A 15185-nucleotide genomic window follows, 5' to 3' on the forward strand; every position below is an offset into this window, starting at 1 on the left:
CAATAACGCACAGGGGGTCCTACATAACACAATAATGTTAACGAATTTTGGTAATGACAGCTACAGACACAAACGGTTTTTCGTCTAAGTTTCGTAAGAATAATGATCAATTAAAGTTCTTTACAATTTACAGAACTGAACAAAGAGAAACCACCAACGATGGCACAAAAAGAAGTTGAAAAGTTTTTGCGTTTAAATGAAAAAACAGTGTTTGCGCAACAGGCCGACCTTATATCCAATGTAGTTCCTGCAGTGACAGCACTGAAAGAAAGGAATGCAATAAATATTCATTCACAGAAAACGAGCGTCGTACAAAAGATTAACATTGTCGAGTTAAAGGAAGGTACCTTGGTATCAAATACTTATTTAATTTCAGTCGTATTACCTGTCACATAAACGAGCATCTATTATCTTACACATTTCTCATCAGTCACCAAGCGCGGAAATTGACAGACGTCAGCTGATTCAGTAGTAAATTTATGATACGATTTTGGCCAGACAGTGTGCTGAACACTGCAATGGAATGTCGACTTTTGCGCTTGGTGACTGTTGGAAAATGTATATTATTATCATCATCGTCGCCATCACCTTCACGTCAAGAGGTGGACTGCACTACCTGTTCCGGAAACCATATTGCCGTTGGACGTCGGACAGTTCTCTGTCCGGAGGGCTTGTACTTCAGTCATAGTACAGGAAGACTCCTTTCCAAATAGTTACAACTGCTGAATTCATAGCTTTTAATTTTCCTTTCCGAGTCGAAAACCCCTAGCTCTTGCCGTATTCTGTGCTTCGTAATTTTTTCGTCTGTTTGCAGCCATTGACTGTCCTGAGAAATTTCATCTCAGCTGACGCAGTTTTGCTTCTTTCTTTGTAAGTTCCCACACCTCAGTTCCATACTATGCTACCGGGACAACCGTTGATTTATAAAGCTTCGTCATAGTTTCCTTTGTGGTGTTACATTTCAGAGTTCTTTGAATAGTTCCACATACATGTTTAAATCCGCAAAATTCTTGGGGCTATTTCACATCCCAGATAATTAAACGTGGATACCTGCTACAGTACTTTTGCAGTTATCTCAGCTTTGCGTCTTACCATGTTTTTTTTCCCGGAAAAGCTAATACCTTTGATTTATGTGGAGACGTTATTAGTCCATATTCTTCTGTTACACAATTTAAGAAGTATGCCCCTTTTGTAAATTATCTACTGTCTCTTGCGCAATAACAGCATCGTGTGCTTATAAGATACTCAAATGGTTCAAATGGCTCTGAACACTATGGGACTTAACATCCATGGTCATCAGTCCCCTAGAACTTAGAACTACTTAAACCTAACTAACCTAAGGACATCACACAACACCCAGCCATCACGAGGCAGAGAAAATTCCTGACCCCGCCGGGAATCGAACCCGGGAACCCGGGCGCGGGAAGCGAGAATGCTACCGCACGACCACGAGCTGCGGGCGTATAAGATACTACTTTATCTGTACTGCGGCGTGAGCGTTATACCACACTTAAAAAATTTGTTTCCATCTTAGTATGACTTCTTCCAAATACATATTAAAAAGTTTTGGGAAGTGGTTGTAACGTCTAATCTCATTTGGTTTTAGTGGTGATGTTAGTTGCTTACATATTTCAATAAACACAGTAGTGTTTCCAATACAGATTCCACTTTCGTTTACTTGATGACTAATATGCTTTGTAACTGTTCATTTGTTCTTTGTTATACATATATGTTTGTTATCTTGACATGGTTCTTATATTTTGGCAAATACCGTTTTGACTATCTCGATGATCTGAAAATGGGTCCCGATCAGAAATTAATCATCAAGTAAATAAAAGTGAAGTTTGCCATCTTGGCTGTTTTTCAGTTGTATTAATTAACACAAGTTGCTCGTCTGCAATTACTCCATCATACTGGAAGTTCGTGTGTACAGTAAGTTTTCATAGAGACTTTCCGCGACTTTCACTAGAATATCTGATAAACCTCTTCTCATAAAGATTTCCCAGAGCACGTCTCAATTCAAGCTGTCAAATGCCGTTTGAAAACTAGGGAAGGTGATATAAGTTTTGAAACTGAATTTCCTTTTTTTCTTGAGCCCCGTCCAAACCCCGTCTGTCCTACCCCGACGATATTGTGTGGTATGCCCTTCACCTCGATACTAGTTATTCTGTGGTGTATTTTTTAGGCACTGTCCAGGAAACTAACGTCCATATAATTTTCACGTTCACTCCTGTCGTTCTTGTACACAGGAATGACCTTCGCTTTTAGCGAATTCTCTGATACGCTTCCTTGCCACCAGCACACATGTAAAATAATAGATTACAAATTTAATGGTCTTAATCACAACACAATGTACAAGCAATAACAACTATAAGACAATCGATTTCGGTTGACAAGCAATCATTTTCAGACCACGCTTACACTATAACTGTATACTACTAACCGCCATGCCGCCATAGCGAGGTGGCGCAGTGGTTAGCACACTGGAGGACGACGCTCCAAACCCGCGTCTGGCCAGCCTAATTTAGACGAATGCCGGGATGGTTCCATCGAAAGGGCACAGCCGACTTCCTACCCCATCCTTCCCTAATCAGATGGGCCTGGTGATCTCACTGATTTGTCCTCTCCTCCAAATTAGTCAGCCAACCATAGAATCGTTACTAAGCGCAACTTGTCAATATTTGAAGGCTGGTCGGATTATGACAGCGCATAAAACAAGCCCCATACGGTGTAGTTGTTGTATACTACATTGCTCTGCGATCGAGACAGTTAAAATTTACCATTAACCCCCTCACCCTTTAAATGAATGGAGCTCCGAAGTATAAAACAGCTTCAAACGTCTGACTGCTTCACAACTGAGTTAATGTGTGAAATATTTGGCGTTCAACATGTGAGCGAGAAAAAGGTTAGAAAAGGTTTGAAATTATGTTTTAATTTTGTTGGAAGGCGCTAAGTGCTCCGTTCCTCAAGCGGGATGACTATAGTGTGTCCAGTTTGCGCAATACTAGTTACGCTCAAGACATTTACATAGTTTCTAAGTTTAGTGCTTCCTTATTGTGTTAAACCTGTACAAGAAAATAATACATAAAGTGATTAGACGCTGACAGCATTTTAAATTTTTAAATTCGGTCAGTTATTTAGTGAAATAATGAGCTGAAGTGTGCACCTTGCACCGACTTAGCCATTTACAGATATAAGTAATAAACAATACAGATTGCTTTGTCTTCCTCACCTCAGCAAGTCAGGTCCTACATTTTACATACAAGATTCATATATATGTGATGGATTCTGTAACTGAAACAATTATGTGCACTCTAAGACAAAAAAAAAAAAAAAAAAAAAAAAAAAAAAAAAGACCCACAACGAGGAATTATCCGAATGAGGCGGAAATCAGTACATGTGACATTCATATGCGGACCAACAAATGATTACAGTTTCAAAAAAAATTTGATGATTTATTCAAGAGAAACGGCTTCACAAATTGAGCATGTTGGTATAGCTCCGGCCCTTATGCAATCAGTTACTCGGTTTAGCAGTGATCGGAGTAGATGTGGCATGTCCTCCTTAGGGACATCGTGAAAAATTCTGGCCAACTGACTCGTTGGACAGTCAAACTCCCAAGCTGATTGGAGTCCCCACCCATAATGCGATACGTTGACATTCTACCCCCCACCCCCCCGCCACCCCCCTTCCCATTTTATTGCCCTTCATTGTAAGTTGTCTGGGTTTTCATGCCAGCCACATAGTGCCTGCCCACATACGGCGATAGGTTTTCCTGCTTGTCTTCTTGTTCGCCAAACCTCACCTTGGCCAACAAGATTGCCGCATCTTCCCGCAACTGAGACCGTCTGGAGCATTATGGGTAGGATCCTCCAGCTAGCTCAGGCTTTTGAAGATCTAACGCGCTACTTGGGTAGAACTTTGCACGATATCCTTTAGGAGGACATCCAGTTAGTCAGCGCCTCGCCGAATAACTGCTTGCATATGGAATAGAGATAGATCATCTCGTTATTGACTTGCTCAATTTGTGAAGCTCTTTTTCTTGAATGAATCATTAAATTCTTCTGACATTGTAATCACTTATTTGTCTGTACACGTAAATCACATCCACTGATTCCGTTCCATTCAGCTAATTCTTTCATGCTATATCCTTATTTATTTATTTATTTTTTTGAGTGTATTTGATGCCAAAACATACCTTTAAGGTAATGCTGCGTAAAGCCTGGATTTGAAGACACTCGCTTACACGACACTGGTTGTCTGTAAATAAACACTCACTTCAACAACTTTTTGTCGTCCCATGACGACGTTCTGTACACAGTCTAGTGAAGCTCGACAGCGCAGTTTATAGGAGATACTTTATGTTAACTGGCATATATGCTAACAAAGAAAGTTCGTGAATTCGAAGGCTCAGAACCACATGAAAGTGTGCTTAGAGTACAAATCGGTCACTCAAAATATGTAGCCATTCGCTTGCGAAACGCAGCTATTATTTGCTAACTGCTATTGTCTACGGGGCTCTACTGCCGTGTGATTCGTGATCATGCCATAAGGTTTGTTCTCTGGTAGATGAATGTAATTCAAACAAGGATTTTACAGCTAAGATATTGCCCCCGAAGGCAACGCAGTATTTCCAACCGCTTTCTCCGTAGTTCTTTAGGCACTATAAGCTCTACATGGGAACGATCGTTGATCTTGTGGCATACAATGTAAAAAAACCACAAGTAAAATTACACCCATCCTCATTTTATCATCAGATTTCACTATGAGTTGTACGGTCAACTTTCTGCGCCGCAATACAAGCCTATGTTACAATATGCTCAACAAGTGGCACTGACATACCACTATCATCGTTTGATAATGCAATTTGATATTTAACTGTTTCAACGCAAAAGTTGTGTTGAATGTGGAAAAGTGTCTTCAGTCAGGTGTTCCTACTTTCTGTTCCACTCTGCTTTGACCGCTTCGTTTAAATCCCAACACCTGCACTTTCAAGAATCAATGACTGTGCCACATTATCAGGTCCGCAGAAAAGGTTAGTTATTGAGATAGCGCAATTATTTTAAGGCGAGGGAGATCGAGTAATAAGTCACGGCATTGAAACATGTGTATTTCTGGTCCTTGTGCTCCTTCTTTCTTCGATTTCGGTCTTCTAAGTATCAATGAAGTAACTTCATGATGTTGTCTTCTTTCCTGATTTTCAGTTTTTCCAATATTTCTTCATTCTTTCCTGTGACCAGTTCTTCTTTCATCTCTCCACACTTTGATGCGCTTGCTGACCGTTTCCTGAAAACCCCCCCAAACTTCCTAATCTTTGTTCGAAAAGTTGGTCTGTCTGGAATATCTTCCCATGTAAAGTTAATTTCTCCCACGTCCCTTTTCACTTCCCTGAATCAACTGATTTTATTTTGGGATTTCTTTGGAATGGTCGCATACGTTTTTTAGACAGACTTTCCGGGTTCTTTCGAACCAATAGACCATAAAACGAAATTCGCCTTTTCCTAAGAGCATCAGATAGCTTTTCAGTTTGGCTGTGGATTTCTTCATTTCTTCTTCTCTTCTTCGTAATTCCAACTTTTTCCGTAGTACCCTCCTCACCACCCCTCCCCCCCCTCCTCCCCCCCCCCCCCAATTTCCCCCTTTATGTTGAGGACTAAACATTCTGCTACATAGAGACACTTCTGTTTTATGATAGTGTTGTAGTGCTGGATTTTTGTTTCTATTGAGTGATTTTTTTATTGAAAATGTCATTCGTTAATTGATAAACCGGTTCTATTTTCTGAGCTCTATTCTTGTTTTCCACTTTATCTAAACCGTTTTGCTGTATTATTCCCCCAAAGCGCTTAAATTTATTCAGTCTGTTGAATCTACCGTATCCTGTACCTAGGAGTTCTGAAGCATTTTTAATGTTCGTTACGAACTGTGTTTTTTGAAAGAAATTTGCAATCCAGCCTTTTCCGCTGTCCCTTTCAACGGACTGATTTTCTCCTTTACTATATCGATGATTTCGGTTCAAATGGTTCAAATGGTTCTGAGCACTATGGGACTTAACGTCTGACGTAATCAGTCCCCTAGAACTTAGATCTTCTTAAACCTAACTAACCTAAGGATATCACACACATCCATGCCCGGGGCTGGATTCGTACCTGCGACCGTATCAGTCGCGCGGTTCCGGACTGAAGCGCCCAGAACCGCTCGGCCACAGAAGCCGGCGATGTTTTCGGAAAATGTTGCTTAACCATCTGCAAAGGCTAGACAATTGAACTTGAGGTTCGAGTTTTTACATCCAGTCTGATTTCTTGGGTTTCTTTTTCTTGACTAATATTACATTCGACTATTACCCTTTCCAAAACGCAGATGAAGAGTCATGGGGCAGGCCGTCACCTCGCCTCCACCAGTTTCTATTTCAAATCGTTTCTAAATTCTTCTACAGAATTTTATTTTGCACTTTGTTTCAGTCACTGTTTCTGTAACTGTTGCCAATTTTTTTTTTCTGTGTCGAAGTCCTTTTGGTTTTATTATACCAGCTGAGGACCCGTCATTGTCGAGGTATATACGAGGGTTGGAACTTTAATAGTGGCAACTATTTATTTGTAGCTCGTACAAAATAAATACGTGTTTCAAAGTTTTACTGACTTTCAAAGTGATCACCATCACTGTGTATAACCCGTTGCCAGCGATGTGGAAGTCGTAGGATACTCTTAGCAGAGACAGTTGTGTTGACAGTTCAAGCGGCGCGGTCTATTGCCCGACGAATTTGCAGAAGTTCTGAAGCGAATGCCGTGAAGTGTTTCCTTCTGTTTAGAAGTCGATTGGAGCTCACAAGGGCTTAAGTCAGGGGAGTGCAGCAGGTGGTGTGCCACTTAGCAGCCCCATCAGTCAAACAAATCAGTAACAGCTTGCACTGTACGTGCTTGAGCATTGTCCTGCAAAATGATGGTCAGGTCCTGTAGAAAGTGTCATCACTTCTGTCTCTAAGCTGGTCGTAGGTTGTGTTCCTTGTTGGTTACGTGTGACCCTTATTCATGGCTCTGCGTAGTTCCGTCTACGTTTTTGTTATTTGTTCAGTATTGACAGACATAATCTAATGGTTATGCGTCTCTATTCTGTATTAGTTTTTATTTTGTGACATGGCCAACTTTTGCCCCTCAAAATAATTTAATTTTTGTTCTGAAGAAGATGCCATTATTCGCATCACAGCCTAAGTAAACTAAAAATTTTCCCTTGCAACTGAAGGCTGAATTTCTTATTGTCTGACCCCCGATACGTCCAGATAAGACTGACAGGTGACACGTACGTAAGCATCCTGTCTGATTACCTGCATCCACTCATGTCCATTGTGCATTCCGACTGACCTGGGGGCAATTACAGCAGGACAAAGCCACACCCCACACATCCAGAACTGCTACACAGTCGCTCTAGGAACTCTTTTCTGAGTTTAAACACTTCCGCTGGCCACGAAACTCCCCAGACGTGTACGTCAGTGAGAAAATTTGGGATGCGTTACAACATGCTGTTCAGAAGAGGTCTCCACCCCCTCGTTCTCTTACGTATTGACGGTCAGCCCTGCAGCATTCATGGCGTCAGTTCCCTCCAGCGCTACTTCAGACATTAGTCATACCACGTCGTGTTGCGGCACTTCTGCGTGTTCGCTAGGGTGGTACACGATATTAGGCAGATGTACCAGTTTCTTTTGCTCTTCAGTGTAGGAACGCGTCTCTCAATTGGTTATACGGGATGCAGACGATGTTTAAAACGCGCCACTGTGGTGTAGAGGAAGTGGAGAAGGACAAATTGATAGAGGACACTTGTGGTCTATGAGGTGGGGAACACCCTCGAACTGGAGTACAAAAAACTACTGAAGCTACAGCACACGCGCGTCGCATGAGATTTTCAGTTCCTCTCGCTCCCTCCGCGCAAACCAAAATTGATAGAACAGTTTTAGTTGGAAATGTACTGTAGTTTACTTTTGTAACAGCATATTTTTTCGATAAGGCAGTGATTTTCGGGTTACTGAAAAAAAAAAGAAAATGCACAAACGTGACATCGCGCCTGCAGCCCCACCATCAGTCTCACCGCTCATAATGTTTAGCAAGTTGTTTACGGCAGACTCTTCTACCACTGTACTCGCGAGTTATTTTCCGTATCTGACGTTTCTTGTCTTTATTGACCTGGCTGTTACGCCACCGGCTTGGTGCTGCAGTTACAAACCATTGAAACTTAATTTATGGATGTTCATATTATTGCACGAACAAGGGATTTGAGCTAATGGTATACAGGAGAAAAAGTACCACCACAGCTGGTGTCTTCAGAATGTTTTTACTATATCACACGACTAGTTCGGTCAGCACACTATCACCATCCTCAGGCCTCACCACTGCCAAATGAGTACTCGATTTTTTAGGCGCATTTACTGTGGGATCCTTGTTACTATCACACGTGGGCTGGCTTTCATATGGAGTCTACACTCAACACCGTGTTGTCTCCAGTGCGAAACGGTCTCGAGTTTAGAACCCGAGGTACTTTTGAACTGGAATTTGAGACCATAGTGACAAGGGGTCGTCAGACCTTTCAATCGCGGATTTTAAAGAACCTTACGTCTGCTGCAGAGGGACACGTTCTGAGTACCTGGCCAGCGGCTTTTCATGCGACGGCCGCTGATTTCCGAGACAATCGATGTTGAAATTTTTTACGTACTTGTATCCATAACCTTAAAACAGTTTCGAGCAGGCGAACGTACTGCAGGGACTGAGGTTTATAACTAGCATGCAGGTGGTAAGCAGGTTACTCACCGCCCACGTCCATTTTTTTTTACTTTCGTCGTGTATAGTATCATTAAATAGTATAGGCCACCTAAAATTACTCAAAAATAATTTTCGTCACAGTAGTTTCATTAATAATTCAACGAATAGAGCATACTTCCTTTAAATGAATTTTCCACTTGTGGTTCGTAGTTAAAATTCCAAATATTTGGACAACTACAAATAGTTCGCAACGATGGACGAAGTATTAGTAGCTGCGGAAGGATTCTAGATGCAGACGAAAGTACTCGTCCCTAATTTAGACGTCGATTATGTAATTAATACCGATCAAACCGGTTGCCAGTACCAACCGCCGTACAACAGATCCGTACCGGGGCGAAGTACTAAACCAGATCTGAACAAAATTAGTCATGCCTTCACAGCAATCATAACTTCAGCAGGAAAGATATTCCATTACGATTTGTTATGTACAGAAGAACCATCAGGAAAATTTGGGCTGATTGTTCAAAAAAGAGTTGACGACTCGACTCGCGAGTTAAAAAATGTGATTGTGACCTGCACGAAATGAGGGAAGTTTATGAAAGTACTGCTCGAAGGATTTCTAAAACTTGTCATACTTCCGCAGGTTGGGGCAAGAAAAAGTTGCATTATTGATTCGTATGGAGGGCTGACTGATCAGACAGTTTACGTTCAAAAACGGTTCAAATGGCTCTGAGCGCTATGGCACTTAACATCTCAGGTCATCAGTCCCCGAGCGGTTCTAAGCGCTACAGTCTGGAACCGCGCGCCTGCTACGGTCGCAGGTTCGAATCCTGCCTCGGGCATGGATGTGTGTGATGTCCTTACGTTAGTTAGGTTTAAGTAGTTCTACGTTCTAGGGGACTGATGACCTCAGAAGTTAAGTCCCATAGTGCTCAGAGCCATTTGAAGCATTTTTTTGAGTAGCACGTTGCAAGGCATCCCAGATATGCTCAGTAATTATGTCTGGGAATTTAGTGGGCAACGGAATTGTTTAAACTGAGAAGAGTGTTCCTGGAGCCACTCTATAGCAATTCTGGACGTGTGGGATGTCGCATTGTCCTGCTGCAATTGACCAGGTCAGTCGGAATGCATAATGGACATGAATGGATGCAGGTTATCAGACAGTATGATTACGTACGCGTCACCTGTCAGAGTCGTGTCTAGACGTATCAGGGGTCCCGTATTACACCATTACAGAAGCTCCACCAGCTTGATCCCCAGGATCAATAGATTCATGAGGTTGTCTCCATACCTATACACCTTCATCTGCTTGATACAATTTCAAACGAGACTCGTCCTACCAGGTAACATGTTTCCAGTCATCAACAGTCCAGTGTCGGTGTTCACGTGCAAGGCGAGGCGCAATGCTTTGTGTGGTGCAGTCATCAAGGATACACGATTGGGCCTTCGGCTCCGAAAGCCCGTGTCAATGATGTTTCGTTCAATGGTTCACACGCTGACACTTGTTGATCGCCCAGCATTGAAATCTGCAGCAATTTTGGGAAATTTGAACGATTCTCTTCAGTCATCGTTGGACCCGTTCTTGTAGGATCCTTTTCCGGCCGCGGCGATGTCGGAGATTTGATTTTACCCGATTCCTGATACTCACGGTACACTCGTGAAATGGTTGTAAGAGAAAATCCCCACTTCATCGCCACCTCGGAAATGCCGTGTCCCACCGCTAGTGCGCCGACTATAACACAATGTTCAAACTCACTTAAATCTTGATAACTTGCCATTGTGCCATCGTAGCAGCAATCTAACAACTGCGCCAGACACTTGTTGTGTTATGTAGGCGTTTCCGACTGCAGCGCCGTATTCTCCCCGTTTACATATCTCTGTATTCGAATACGCATGCCTGTACCAGTTTATTTGCAGCTTCAGTGTATAACATGGATCCTTGACGACGTAAATAATTGAAGCTTCTGAGTCAATCCCCATTGCGGTCGGAGGAAGGCAATGGCAAACCACCTCCAGTAGGACCTTCCCTAATAAGGCGGCGCGGGTCTCCCGTGTCGCTCCCCTACGCTCTGTAAATAAGTATGGGACTCATCATCATCATAATCAAGTCAATGCAGTCAAAAGACGCGACCATGTATGACACAAATTTCGATACTCGCAAACTCACTCATCACATCCCATTGATGAACTATCTGTATACATGCCGGCCCTAGGGGCAAAGCGCGTGCTTGGAAGCCGAAAGGTTGCGGAATCAAATCTGGGTCGGTGCACAAATTTTTCAGTCTCCGTTTTAAGCTATCCTTCAGGTGTCAACGATGTGATGATTCGCCATAAACAACACATGGTTCGGTTTCCACCTTAAACTGTAGGTCCCCTTTCCCCGGTTGGATAACTGGGGTACGTTTGGCTCACAAAAATCGTCTTTTGTGGTGTCTAATAGAAAGGCTTATCCCAGGTCATTGAGCCACACGAAATTATTATTATTAGTATTATTATTATATCATCTGTATAAATAATTTTGTGCTGAACTCGCAGAACGTGAGTCCTACTGCCAGTAGTCCGTCTTTATTCCAATACCGGGACTGTTTATTTCACTATCACACGTACTGTATGTGAGCCTGTGTCTTAGTTAAACATTTGTGTGGTTATAGGTACTGATGATCGACAGCATTTTGAAATGCGGATTTTTAATCCAGAATGGATTTCGTTCTGCAGCGAAGTGTGCACTGATCTGAAACTTCCTGGTAGATTAAAACTGTGTGCTGAACCGGGATTCGAACCTAGGACCTTTACATGTCAGATGTAAGTGGTCTGCCGACTGAAGCATCCAAGTGCGACTTCACAGAAGTTAGGAAAGTTGGAGATGTACTGCCACAGATCAAGCTGCGAGGACAGGTCGTGAGTCGTGTTCGGCTGATTTCAGTCGGTAGAGTACTTGCTCACGAAAGGCCATAAGGCACAGGTTCGAGTCCCGTTCCGCCACAGTTTTAATTCGGATTTCTTATATTACGGCTTTCTCCCTGGTGTCTCCACTTTGACTGTAACATGGTACGTGGTTTCCGAAGCTGAATAAAACGGGTTCAACGTAAACGAAAACATCTACCTGAAAAGATATCGTTTCACACGTCCGGCAGGGGCGTGTTCTGACAACAAAAACATTCGTCGAAGTTTCATTCATTATAATTCCAAACTAAATTTTATATAAGGAGCCCGAATGGCGGTGAATTGCATGAAGAAGGTCTAAGGAAAGGGCCGAAACCGGGTGCTAACAAATAAGAAACCTGAAAACTGTTTTTTTTTAAATTTGTAGCATTTTATACCGATCGTTATGCCCCAATCACAGAATCCTTTCTGAAATTTTTGATGAGTGAGTTTTCGAGTTTTAAAATATTTAACATAAATGGCTGTATCTTTTGACTGGATTGACTCAGGAGCTAACGTTTATTACACTGCCAAGGGACCGTAGGCCTGAATATTTTACATAAAGTCTATATGCAAAACTTAAGGTCGAATGCGACTTTCACGTGATGTCTCACTGTCAAGTACTAACATAGCTCGGTGAAACTAGGATCTCGTGTGGAAATAACTGCTTCAGTGTATTACAGAAGTAACTGAAAGAAATTCACTATGACAAATGACCCTTTTTTTGAAAGACATTAATTACTCTGAAGTCGACATGATTCCTCATGGTGTCCTGGACGTTACATGCGGCGGGACGTGGTTCTTTATCGCGTGTGTGAACATCACAGGCGGAAATGCATGTCCTGCAACGTGTTCCCATGCTGGCCACAAGGTTGGTTAAGGAGTTCTTGTGACTGGGCGTCGCTTTCCTCCTCCAGGGCGGCTAATGACTGCTAGATGGTTGCCGGTGCACTTGGACGTTAGTTATTTACATGTCCCGTAGATCATATGAACGATTCTTTTATTGAAATAATGTGGAACGAGTCAGTTCACATGATATTTCAAGATTTGTGTTAACACTAATTAACACATTACTATTTTCCCTGTATGTCCCTCTCTTCAGAGATGGTTGCTGAACATCGGCTGTTCAGTACAGAATGTCAAAGCAAGCACCTTTCAGGCGTGTAATTTGCAAACTTATTTTCTTCGGCTATCAAAATGGTTCAAATGGCTCTGAGCACTATGCGACTTAACTTGTGAGGTCATCAGTCGCCTAGAACTTAGAACTAATTAAACCTAACTAACCTATGGACATCACACACATCCATGCCCGAGGCAGGATTCGAACCTGCGACCGTAGCGGTCACGCGGTTCCAGACTGAAGCGCCTTTAACCGCACGGCCACACCGGCCGGCTCTTCGGCTATCAGTTTCGGCGATATATTACGCCATCTTCAGGCTCCCTGACCGACCTATAGGAAGATTCCAACCTCGGTTCCGGTCAAAATAGGGGCCAGCATTGAAAGACTGGTATCTGTGGATTTCTACGTGATACAACAATCACTTAAGACGTCATCTGCTAAATTTCAGTGACTGTATGACGTAGAAATCTACAGATACCAGTCTCTGAATGTTGGTCCCTATTTTGAGCGGAACCGAGGTTGTTTTGTTCCTATAGGTCGGTCAGGGTGCCTGAAGATCGCGTAATATATCACCGAAGTAGGTAGCCCAATAAAATAAGTTTGGAAACTACACAGCTGAAAGCTGTTTGATTCGACATTCGTTACTATTTTAGTCCTACTTATCCGACTACATCAATTTCTTCCTGGCTAGAAAGTATTAAGTAGAAATTCGTCAGTTGAAGTGATTGCCACAAATGCTAAGTGGGATTTGAGCCAGAGAAAAGGGCGGACCAGTCTACCCGCCGAATATCCTCTCGTTCAATGAGCTTCTACAGTTGCGTTGTTTGATGTGGTCCTACACTGAAATTCATGAATGAAGTCAGCACCGATTGCACTCCTGAAAAGAAGCGCATGAGGAAGAAGTAGTGTGTCAATATTGACGATTGAGTGTACCATGTCCAAAGATTCGGAGATTGTTACTCGGATGGAACATTAAGCCTTTCCACACAATAGCTGGACCACCAAAACATGTCCCGTACTAGCGCAGATTTACGGTTTGGGGAGAGGAAAACGGTAGTGGTGGGAGTTTCGCAGTTAGCGACCACCGCGTGGTAAGAAAACAGCTGAAGTCTGCGCACTCATGTACGCATATCCAGCGTAAGATGTAAGCTACAGCCAGCGAGTCTGCAAACGATTGGGGTATCAGGTTATGCCAGTACTAACAAAAATTTGGCAGATATTCACTTCGAAACTTATAGCTTTCAGCAGAGCACCGGAAAAGAAATAGAGCCATAAACAAAGTAAAACAAATTGGACCACGAGCTTGCAGAAGGATATTTGTTGTTGTTGTTGTTGTGGTCTTCAGTCCTGAGACTGGTTTGATGCAGCTCTCCATGCTACTCTATCCTGTGCAAGCTTCTTCATCTCCCAGTACCTACTGCAACTTACATCCTTCTGAATCTGCTCAGTGTATTCATCTCTTGGTCTCCCCCTACGAGTTTTACCCTCCACACTGCCCTCCAATACTAAATTGGTGATCCCTTGACGCCTCAGAACATGTCCTACCAACCGATCCCTTCTACTGGTCAAGTTGTGCCACAAGCTTCTCTTCTCCCCAATCCTATTTAATACTTCCTCATTAGTTATGTGATCTACCCATCTAATCTTCAGCATTCTTCTGTAGCACCACATTTCGAAAGCTTCTATTCTCTTCTTGTCCAAACTATTTACCGTCCATGTTTCACTTCCATACATGGCTGCACTCCATACAAATACTTTCAGAAATGACTTCCTGACACTTAAATCTATACTCGAAGTTAACAAATTTCTCTTCTTCAGAAACGCTTTTCTTGCCATTGCCAGTCTACATTTTATATCCTCTCTACTTCGACCATCATCAGTTATTTTGCTCCCCAAATAGCAAAACTCCTTTACTATTTTAAGTGTCTCATTTCCTAATCTAATACCCTCAACATCACCCTACTTAATTCGACTACATTCCATTATCCTCGTTTTGCTTTTGTTGATGTTCATCTTATATCCTCCTTTCAAGACACTGTCCATTCCGTTCAACTACTCTTCCAAGTCCTTTGCTGTCTCTGACAGAATTACAATGTCATCGGCGAACCTCAAAGCTTTTATTCCTTCTCCATGGATTTTAATACCTACTCCGAATTTTTCTTTTGTTTCCTATACTGCTTGCTCAATATACAGATTGAATTATATCGGGGAGAGGCTACAACCCTGTCTCACTCCCTTCCCAACCACTGCTTCCCTTTCATGTCCCTCGACTCTTATAACTGCCATCTGGTTTCTGTACAAATTGTAAATAGCCTTTCGCTCCCTGTATTTTACCCCTGCCACCTTTAGAATTTGAAACACAGTATTCCAATCAACATTGTCAAAAGCTTTCTCTAAGT

Source organism: Schistocerca piceifrons, chromosome 9 (assembly GCF_021461385.2).
Source record: "Schistocerca piceifrons isolate TAMUIC-IGC-003096 chromosome 9, iqSchPice1.1, whole genome shotgun sequence".
NCBI lineage: Eukaryota > Metazoa > Arthropoda > Insecta > Orthoptera > Acrididae > Schistocerca > Schistocerca piceifrons.